Here is a 10663-nt window from a genome sequence, read left to right as displayed (position 1 = left end):
ACACATATTGTATGTTTACAATAAATCCATCAATAGAGTGTTATAGTTATCGCTCTATGCAATCTTATTTTTTAAATAAAAACTTAAAACCTATTTTAACATTCTTTATATTTATGTTTACCCACATATTTACTATTTGTGGGGTTCTTCATATCTTCTTGTGGATTCATGTTACTGCTTTGTGTCATTTTGTTTTAACTGGAAGGACAGCTAGCAAAACATTCTTTCAGTTTTTGTTTATTGAGAAACATTTTTATTTTGCCTTCATTATTCTAATTGCTGTGTATAAAATTCTTGGTTGGCAGTTTTTTGTTCCAGCTCTTTATGTATGTTGCCCCACTCCTTTTGGCTTCCCTGGCTTGTGGTGAGACATCAGCCATTAATTGCATTGTTGTTCCCTTTGTATATGGTGAATCATTTTAGTCTTGCTTCTGTTATGATTTTCTTGTTTTCTTTGGTTTTTAGCAGTTTGGCTGTGATGTATGTGGGTGTGGATCTCTTCGTGTTCACCCTTCTTGGGAAACATTAAGCTCTTTGGATCTATAGATTCATTTTAAAAAATCAAATTTGGTAACATTGCAACCATTGTTTTTTAAAATTCTCATTTATTTGTTTACTTTTGGCTGTGCTGGGTGTTTTTTGCTGCTCAGGCTTTTCTCTAGTTGTGGTGCAGGGGCTTCTCATTGCAGTGGCTTCTCTTGTTGCAGAAGAGAACTTCTTTTGGGCTTCTCTTCTTTTGGGCCCTAGAGCACAGGCTCGTGGTGGTGGCACACAGCCTTAGTGGCATGTGGGATTTTCCCGGATCAAGGATTGAATCCATGTCTCCTGCACTGGTAGGTGAATTCTTTACCACTGAGCCACTGGCAAGCCCCATTATTTTCTTGAATATTCTTTTTGGCTTTTTTTTTTTTTTTGAAACTCTGATTACATGTATGTTGGTTTGCTTGATATTTTCCTGCAGGTCTGTGAGACTGTTCTTCTTCAATCTTTTTTCGCTCTGTTCTTCTGATTGGAAAACTTCTGCCAAACTCTCTTCAAATTGATTCTTCTGAAACTCATATCTTCATTTAAGTCGAACCTTCTTTACAGATGCAGAAACTGAGTACAAAAGAGCTTAGGTAATTGCCTAAGGCAAACCCTTACTTAAAGGGCAAAACAGCAAGTATTTTAGGCTTGCAGTTCATATGGTGTCTGTCACAGCTACTCAGCTCTGCCATTTCGGCTCAAAGCTACACAGACTAGGTATATCAGTGGCTGCCAATGTGTTCCAGTAAAACCATTATTTACAAGAACAGGTGGCTGGTCTGCGGACTGTAGTTTGCTGATCGATGATCTCTGGTCTAAGTTTTGCAATTATTAATAGCAATAGGCATACCTGGGATTCAGATGTATGTCTTCTTTCTTCAAAGTCTGTGCTTTTTCCAATATCTCACATTGCCTCCCATTAATGGATTGTTTTGGTCTTTTTAATGATGAGGTCATCCTAGAAGCACCACAAATACTAGTCAGAACACACCATCTATTTTTTTTTTTTAATATTCATTTATTTGGCTGCACCAGGTCTTAATTGCAGCATGTGAAATCTTCAGTCTTCATTGCAGCATACAGGATTTTTTAGTTGCAGCATGTGGGATCTATTTCCCTGACCAGGGCTCGAACCAGAGTCCCCTGCATTATGAATGCAGAGTCTTAGCCACTGGACCACCAGGGAAGTCCCACACACCATCTATTTTTGCATTATGTTTCATTCCAGCATTTAAAATGCCTATTATAATAGCAGAGTCTTCCCCCTCCCTCTTTTTCTTACTCTTCTTTCTTTCCTTCCGTCCTTTTATTTCTTATTCCATACTTCGCTTCTTCCTGCCACTCTCTTTCTTTCCTTCCTCCCTTCTTTCTCTCTCTTCCTATTATTCACCTTTGTAGACTGACCGTACTGACTTTTTTCTAATTCAGTTTCATTCTCCACTGAACTGTTTTCATTTTGCCACAAAGAAAATTGCTGATAATGTAATGTGTTACAATAGTCACATAGAAAAATAGTAACTAGGAAAGAAAATAGGAATGTAAGTGCTGTTGCTAGCAGGATTACCACCCATGAGTTATAAATAGAGTAGAGGTAATCTGTTTTCCTCTGGTGATGTTTGGTTTTTTTTTTTTTTAATTGCTTCAAAAAGTCCTCTGGGGAGCAGGAAGCAGGGAAGCATGCAGATTTCAATTTTTTCTTCATTTTCTATGGATGATTTCTTTCTAAAACTATTTCCTCCCTCATGCTGGCTTTGTCATTCACAACCTGAAATGGACTGCTCCAGTCAATCTTGGGTTGTAGCAGTTGTTCCCTAGGCTTCTTGGGGAAAACTTCCACCTCTAGAATTAAAGACCTCTGTGCGTGCTGCTGTGTGCTCAGTCACTTCAGTTGTGTCTGACTCTCGCGACCCCATGGACTGTAGCCCATCATGCGCCTCTGTCCAAGGGATTCTCTAGGCAAGAATACTGGAGTGGGTTGCCATGCCCTCCTCCAGGGGATCTTTCCAACCCAAGGATCGAACCCTACGTCTCTTGTGTCTTTTGGGTTGTAGGTGGATTCTTTACCCACTGAGCCACCTGGTAAGCCCAAAGACCTATGTACCTGCCCCAAAAGGTGAGTTGGTTCCTGGAATCATGCCTGTCATAGGTCTTCTGCAGCCATGGAACTTATATACATGCTATAGAATGTTTTTGATAAAATGCAATGAAATAATCAACTAAAAGTAGCTCATATAGAGCCTGTGCTCTAGAGGAACCCCAACTACTGAGTCACGAGCCACAACTGCTGATGCCCATGCACCCTTAAAGCCTATGCCCTGCAATAAGAGAAGCCACTGCAATGAGAAGCCCACGCACCACAACTAGAGAGGAACCCCCACTTGCCGCAACTAGAAAAAGCTCTCAAGGAAGACCCAGTGCAGCCCAAAACAAAAATTTAAAAAAAAGAACATCTCCACTGTTCTTCCCATCCTCTGACTCCCTAGTGGCCCGTGGTGAGATACCTTTCATTTTAAGATTCATTTTTATCACTATGAAGAGTTGACAACATGTTCATCTATTTGCAGAGGGTTTTCTTTTGTTTGTACCCAGTTATAGCAACTTAAAATAAGTTCTGTGGTCAGACTTTTAGTATTTGTTTATTCACTCAGTTCTGTCCAGCGTCATGACTCAGTGTCCATTATGTGCCAGGCATGGTCAGCCACTGGGATTACAGGATGAATCAGAAAAATGCCTACTCTCAGGGACCACAGGCTTGGGGTTTGGGCATGCTAGATTTTCTTTCTGGCGCCATCTCTCTGCAATTTTAAAACTTTATTTATTTTTTCCTATGCTCTGGGTGATTTTAGTCCTCAGTTAGCACTCCAGGAAGTTGCCATTATTCGGTTAGAATTAGCTCTTAAGATGGAAAATGTTTGCTATCCTTGTCCAATCTCTTTATTTTTCAATTGGAGAAACCGAGGCTCTTGCTGAACAAGTCTACCCTCTTCCGAATCTTCAGCCGTGTATAAATTGGGTATCGGAAATGACCACAGTCCTCTGTATGAGCTGCATGCCTCCTAGAAGGTTATGTGAGAGAGGCATTACATGTGCTGCCATGACTAGGCTCTCAATGTACACTACAGCGGGTGTGAGCAGTCCTGAAACAAGTGTGGTCTGAAATCACATCCAGATTCACTGGTGTGAAATCACATTTCACGTCAGAAAGTTTGCTAACAGTGTCTGCTTTGTCCAGCAGCCCAATCCTGGAATCTGAGGTCATTTCACCAGATAAGGAACTAAGCTGAGCTTGGACTTGGGTGAGAAGAACAGGTGACATTGATGAGAAAGGAACATCCTTTCCCTGCTTCTTCCCTGGAAGAAAAGCACTTTCTCTTACCTTGGTGTTCAGAGAAGAACATAAAATGGTACCATCAAGATCCCTTATGCATCTTCGCACAGGAACTTCTACGACTTCCCTCATAGCTCAGTCGGTAAAGAATCTACCTGCAATGCAGGAGACCTGGGTTTGATCCCTGGATCGGGAAGATCCTCTGGAGAAGGAAATGGCAACCCACTCCAGTATTCTCACCTGGAGAATCCCATGGACAGAGGAGCCTGACAGGCTACAGTCCGTTGGGATTGCAAGAGTCGGACATGACTTAGCAACTAAACCACCACCACCACAGGAAGTTCTAGCCACTGAAGAAGGATAGGTTTTGCCTCAGACAAAAGGGAAAATAACAAGGTAGCTTGAACTCATAGGCTGTTGAATGTCAGTGGATGTAATATACTATTGTTAAAAAAAAAATGTTCAACCCAGTGTGGGTCATGCTGGGAACTATGTGAACAGATTTCATTAGAAAAAGAGATTTGTTGCTTAGGTTTGGATGTGGGCCATCTGTTCTATTTTTCTTGAATTTAAAGTCACTTTCCCAGTGGAATTGTATTTTGAACTTGTTTGGGGAAAGCAGGGCACTTTATTTATATGTTAGTCTCTTTGGCTAAGCATGGGACTGATAAAAATCAATTCTAAAATGCCCTTTGATTGATAACTTTTATCTTACCTACATGGGATGACTTTTTCATGTAAGATGTGACGGAGATAAAATTTAAATTGATCATCTGATGCCTGCCATCAGACTGGCAGCTCTGACCTGAGGCTTGTGATTTGTGAAGGAAGCTGAGTCAAATGACCTACACAGAGTTGATAAGATGACCCCAGACTGTTGACTATCACGTTCCTGCCAGAATTTCTTTCATTAGTGAAGGTAGATTCCGTTTTCCCACAGACTGATTCTCACTGAGATTCATGTCCAAGAGATATTTATCATAGTACTATTTATAATTCAAACTAGTTTGCAAATGACGTAAATGTGCGTTGTTTGAAGATAGGTCAATAAATTATGGTTTAAACATACTATTAAAAACATTATTCTAGGAGGATATTTACAGACATGGGAAAATATTTACACTATGATATTAAGTGAAAAAAACCCCTAAGTGTATAATGGTATGGCTTCAATTTTTTAATTACATATACATAATTATATGCACAGGTATATAGATATGTATATTTATATTGTCATTTATTCAGTAAGCATGGATCAAGCGCATTTTATGTATCAGACACTGTGCTAAGGGCTGAAGGTGTAGAGTTGAATGAGATTAATTCAGTTCCTGCCACGGACTTTATAGTTCAGTATGCATAGGAAAAAACATCAATAGCAAACATATCAAATATTCATAATTTTTTTCTGGTGGTGGGTAACTTAAATTTTATTTTTTCTGAGTTTCTGTATCTTCTATATTTTCCACTGAAAGAAAATGCTTCATATAGATAGAAAAAGACAGCAAATAATAAGATGAGTGGAGCTGAAAACCTGTTCCCTGGCAGGAGGCTTTCTCCCTGAAACTGGAGATTCAGCTCCACAAACTCTTGGCCCAGGGACCAGGAGACTGTCACTAACCCACTACATGACCAAGGACTAGTGACTTTCCTCTCCTGTTCCAAGTTTCTTTTCCTGTATGATGATAGTCTGACCCAGATAACGGCTAAGATCTTGCCAGGTCTTAGGATGTGGAACAGTATTTTCAGAGACTTTATATGGGGAGGCAAATTTCCATAGATGCAAAGCTACTGCTCTTATAATTGTCCTAATTCACAAACTGGTTGTGCCTTCTTATCTTATGCATAAGTGTGGTCTTCAGTTTATGGGCAAATCATCTTTTGAGCATGCTACACCCTTCCTTCTCCATCCCTTTGCCATTTTTTAGACCTGAAAGAAACGAGAGAGAAAAAGATATCACAGTCTCTCGTGGTCAGCTTCTCTGCATGCTCTGAAAGCAAATGATTTTCCATCAATTCAGTTCAGTTCAGTTGCTCAGTCGTGTCCGACTCTTTGTGACCCCATGGACTGCAGCACGCCAGGCTTCCCTGTCCATCACCAACTCCCAGAGTTTATTCAAACTCATGTGCATTGAGTCAGTGATGCCATCCAACCATCTCATCCTCTGTTGTCCCCTTCTCCCACCCTCAATCTTTCCTAGCATCACGGTCTTTACCAATGAGTCAGTTCTTCAAATCAGGTGGCCAAAGGATTGGAGTTTCAGCTTCAGCATCACTCTTTCCAATGAATATCAGGACTGATTTCCTTTAGGATGGACTGGTTGGATCTCCTTGCAGTCCAAGGGACTCTCAATAGTCTTCTCCAACACCACAGTTCAAAAGCATCAGTTCTTTGGTGCTCAGCTTTCTTTACGGTCCAACTCTCACATCCATACATGACCACTGGAAAAACCATAGCTTTGACTAGACAGACCTTTGTTGGCAAAGTAATGTCTCTGCTTTCTAATATGCTGTCTAGGTTGGTCATAACTTTTCTTCCAAGGAGCGTCTTTCAATTTCATGGTGCAGTCATCATCTGCAGTGATTTTGGAGCCCAGAAACATAAAGTCTGTCACTGTTTCCATTGTTTTCCCATCTATTTCCCATGAAGTGATGGGACCAGATTCTATGACCTTAGTTTTCTGAATGTTGAGCTTTAAGCCAACTTTTTCACTCTCTTCTTTCACTTTCATCATCACTTTCATCAGTTTTTCTTCGCTTTCTGCCATAAGGGTGGTGTCATATGCATATCTGAGGTTATTGATATTTCTCCCAGCAGTCTTGATTCCAGCTTGTGCTTCATGCAGCCCAGCGTTTCTCATGATGTACTCTGCATATAAGTTAAATAAGCAGGGTGACAACAGTTCTGTCCATCAGTTATTGACTATTTAGCCTAGTCCTATGATGGATATAACAGAGGATACAAAGTGTGAGTCAGGCATGGTTTGCTCAAAACAACTTGAAGCCTTGATGGAGAGAGGCAGTGAAAGCTTATGAAATGGTTTAAGAATGGGACAGCAGCATATCCCAGGCTGGCTCCTGGTGTTCCATCAGAATATGTTATAGGTATTCACATGAGGGAGACAAATGGCTTGGGTGGGACTAGTCAGGAGAAGACTTCAGAGTAGACAAGGTGTGACCTCAGCCTTATGGGATGGGCATGATTTAAATAAGGGCAAGGACAAGGGATAGCACTTCTAGCAGGAAGAGCACACTGGACAGGGAAGAAGAGGCCCTGGATGTTAGGCTGGTAAACTTTAGCAGACAAAAATACAAGGTGCCCAGGTAAATTTGAATTTCAGGCAATGAATGCATTTTTAATATAATTTTGTCTCATATTTGGCACATATAATATTGGGCAGATACTTATACTAGAAATTATTGGTTATTTATCTGAAATCCAAATGTATCAAGGTGTCCTGTATTTGATCTGGCAACTCTGATTGGTGTTTGCTCATGTGAGTGGACACCAACATCCAGGTGAACTCACCTGATCCAAGCAGATGATTCGAATTTCTGTCCCACCGTCTTAGATATTTAGAGAGTCCTGTACTAGCTCTGGGATTACATCTCTACTGAGTTACACTGAGCAAGTAATTCATAGACTCTGTATCTTTATTGTATCACTTGTAAAATAAAGATTTCTGTATTAATGTGTTAATGTATATCTAGGGCATTATAGCATGAGAACATTTGATATTAAATAAAAAAGGGAGCCAGACCCCTCCTGTCATGTCTCATACAGGAAAAACCAATCCTTTTCTTTCTGATTCCCAGCCCATGAGATTCACTGCTACTTGCTGATATTTTGTCTCCTTTTCCTTTGTCTGGGTACCACTGACTCATCAGTTTCTCTTGTGTCTCAGAACAATGTCTGCATCTTCCCTGTGTGATGGGATTGCCTTTCCTTCACATTGTCATCCTGCTTTTCTCAAATCCCTTCCCAAATATAATAGACCCTCTAACTCCTCTTGAGTAGCTGCCAGAGCGGAAGAGAAAATATTCAATCCTCAATTCTGTTTCCCTCCCCCACAAAGAGTATAACCACCACAAAACTCAGAGCCAGGGAAGGCGGCTGGGGCAGACGTCCATTGGCTCCTTCTTAACAGGAGGGAGTCAGCCTGGTTTTCATGAGTGGGGATCATTGCTTCTCCAAATGGGAGAGCCATATATGCTTATCTCAGAAAACTACAGGTAAAAACCAAGGCTTTTCTCAGATCTCTGAAGCACCTGTGTGGTGTTGACACATGATCATTCTTACACAATTATGAAGGATTCCCTTTTTGCTCAATCGGTAAAGAAACTGCCTGCAGTGCAGGAGACCCAGGTTAGATACCTGGGTCGGGAAGATCCCCCTGGAGAAGGAAATGGCAACCCATTCCAGTATCCTTGTCTGGAAAATACCGTGGACAGAGGATGCTGGTGGGCTGCAGTCATGGGGTTGTAAAGAGTTGGGCACGATTGAGTGACTAACACTTTCACTTTCACAGTGAAGGATTTAGAAAAGTGTTCCCTGGAATTCCTGGGTGGCTGGGTGGTAAAGAATATGCCTGCCAATGCAGGAGTCATGAGTTCGATCCTTAGACCAAGAAGATTCCACATGCCATGGTGCAACTAAGCCCATGTGTCACAACGATTGTGCTCCAGGGCCCACGAACCGCAACTACTGAAGCCTGTGCACCCTAGAGCCCATGCTTCGCAACAAGAGAAGCTATTGCAATGAGAAGCCCACATACCATGATTAGAGAGTAGCCCCTGCTCGCTGCAACTAGAGAAAAACCGATGCAATAAGGAAGACTCAGCTCAACCAAAAAAGAAAAGAAAAGTGTTCCATTTTGTGCTCATTTATTAAGTGCTCATCTTACTAAGTGAATTCCCGTTATTGCAGAAGACTGTGTCTTCAGAAGAGACAAATTGCTCCTATTTATTTGCTCACCCACTAAAACTCTGGAGTTTTGCCCCAAGCACTTCTGGTCTCAGGTGCCTTGAGTGGCCCAGAGGGATCACCAAAGCCACAAGGAGCAGACGCAGCAGACACAGAGTGGCTACTTTGATGTGAGTTGTTCAAAATCAGCTCTGGATCCAAGCAGATCATGTGTATATTGCCTGCTTCTGGCCTGGGTTACTTTATACCCCATCACAACCCGCAGCCTTTTCAGGTCACAAGCTCTTTCAAGTGGGCTCATGAGGGTCTAACTTGCTTAATTCTGTGCCTATTCTTGGAGAGATTTTAGGGCTGGTGCTGGAGTTCAGTTCAGCCCCCAGAAGTGAGCGTATCCTTCTCACTTTGCTCTGACACGAGCTTGTATCCAGCCTGAAAAGTACCTTCCCATAGCCACGGTATAGCATATTCTGGGGAGCATTGGATAGTCTGTGTGTTTTGATTCTAGGAAAGACATTACAGTCAATCTCTGGGATCCAGGTGACTCCCAAGAAGAGAACTCACCCCACCCCCAGCCCCTAGACGCTCAGAAGCCCTGCCTTCCTAGACAGCCTCACTTTTCACCTACCTGGTCTCTGGATCCCACGCACCTAGGTATGTAATAGGGTGGCTGCCTGAAGGAATATAGGCTTTCAGGCTTTTGAGTCAGGCCCGAGACTTGGCAAGACAGTGGGAGCTGATCTGGCAAAGGTCATGCTACTTCCTTTGTACTGAGGCCAAGTAGGAGAAGTAGGAACATAAATTCTGAAAGATTAGTTTGGATCAGAACAAGGCAGCTGTTGTTTTGCTAGGGCTTAGAGAACATTACAAAGGTCATTGGACCCACTTCTGTTTTATTTAGAGATTTCCCCCTGTCTTGGTCAGCATGGGCTGCTTATAACAAAATAACAAAGGCTGGGTGGGCTTAGAGAACATTACAAAGGTCATTGGACCCACTTCTGTTTTATTTAGAGATTTCCCCCTGTCTTGGTCAGCATGGGCTGCTTATAACAAAATAACAAAGGCTGGGTGTACCGAGTACCAGAAACCTAAACAGACGTTTATTTCCCAAGTTCTGGGGGCTGAGAAGTCCAAGATCAGGGTGTCAGCATGGCCGGGTTCTTGAGGGCTCTATTTTGGACTTGTGGATGGCTGCCTTCTTCCTGTGTCTTCATGTGGTGGAAAGAGAAAGAACAGGTTCTCTGACATCCTATCTTAAAAGGATAGTAATTCCATCTTGAGAAGCCCAAGCTCATGATCCCATCTAAACCTAATCACTAATGCCATCACATTGGAGATTAAGGCTTCAAAATATGAATGGGGAGTGGACACCAACAGGTAGTCCATAACACTCCCCGTCTGATTTGAACACTACTTCTGTTGTCTTTTCCCTGCTGTGTGCTCCAAGGTGTGCCCCATGAGGTAGGGAGAGGCTGTGTCCAGGCCTGGAAGGAGGATGGGCAGCTGGTGCACTTCTGAAGACTCAGCTGAAAAGTGAATAGAGGAATAGAGGTGGTCCCAGAGACGTGGTCTCCCACTGCTCATCCAGAAGATCTCAAGCCTGGGAGCATATCTGATGTAGCAAACATGACTTTGGTGCTAACCTTTTCCCTCCAGTCTCCACTGAACAGTTAGGACATTTCTAGAAAATGATGGAGTAAGTTTTTAGCATCTCCCTTCCCTTTTCTTTTGTATTAATTGATTAAGTTTCAGTTGACTAAATTGATGCCTTCACTCTTCCAGGAGCTTCTTCAATATTGACTGAAAATCCTGAACAGAACTGAACCTGTCATGGAGTCACCACGTCCCTCTATTTCATGGTCTCCCTGGTGTTGGTCTCTTCCTGTCTTGCT

General features: G+C 42.1%; 1 non-coding gene across 1 annotated transcript; it reads right to left on the bottom strand.

The window, feature by feature from the left end:
- Positions 1–1638: 1638 nt before the first annotated feature.
- Positions 1639–1711, bottom strand: TRNAM-CAU (transfer RNA methionine (anticodon CAU)). The gene has a single exon. It is a non-coding gene; the product is annotated as a tRNA-Met (tRNA).
- Positions 1712–10663: the final 8952 nt, after the last annotated feature.

The sequence above is a fragment of the Giraffa tippelskirchi genome, chromosome 8, assembly GCF_054371585.1.
Source record: "Giraffa tippelskirchi isolate mGirTip1 chromosome 8, T2T-mGirTip1v1.2.pri, whole genome shotgun sequence".
Classification (NCBI taxonomy): domain Eukaryota; kingdom Metazoa; phylum Chordata; class Mammalia; order Artiodactyla; family Giraffidae; genus Giraffa; species Giraffa tippelskirchi.
The sequence above is the reverse complement of the archived record's forward strand: the minus strand, read 5'-3'. Positions and strand labels throughout refer to the sequence as shown.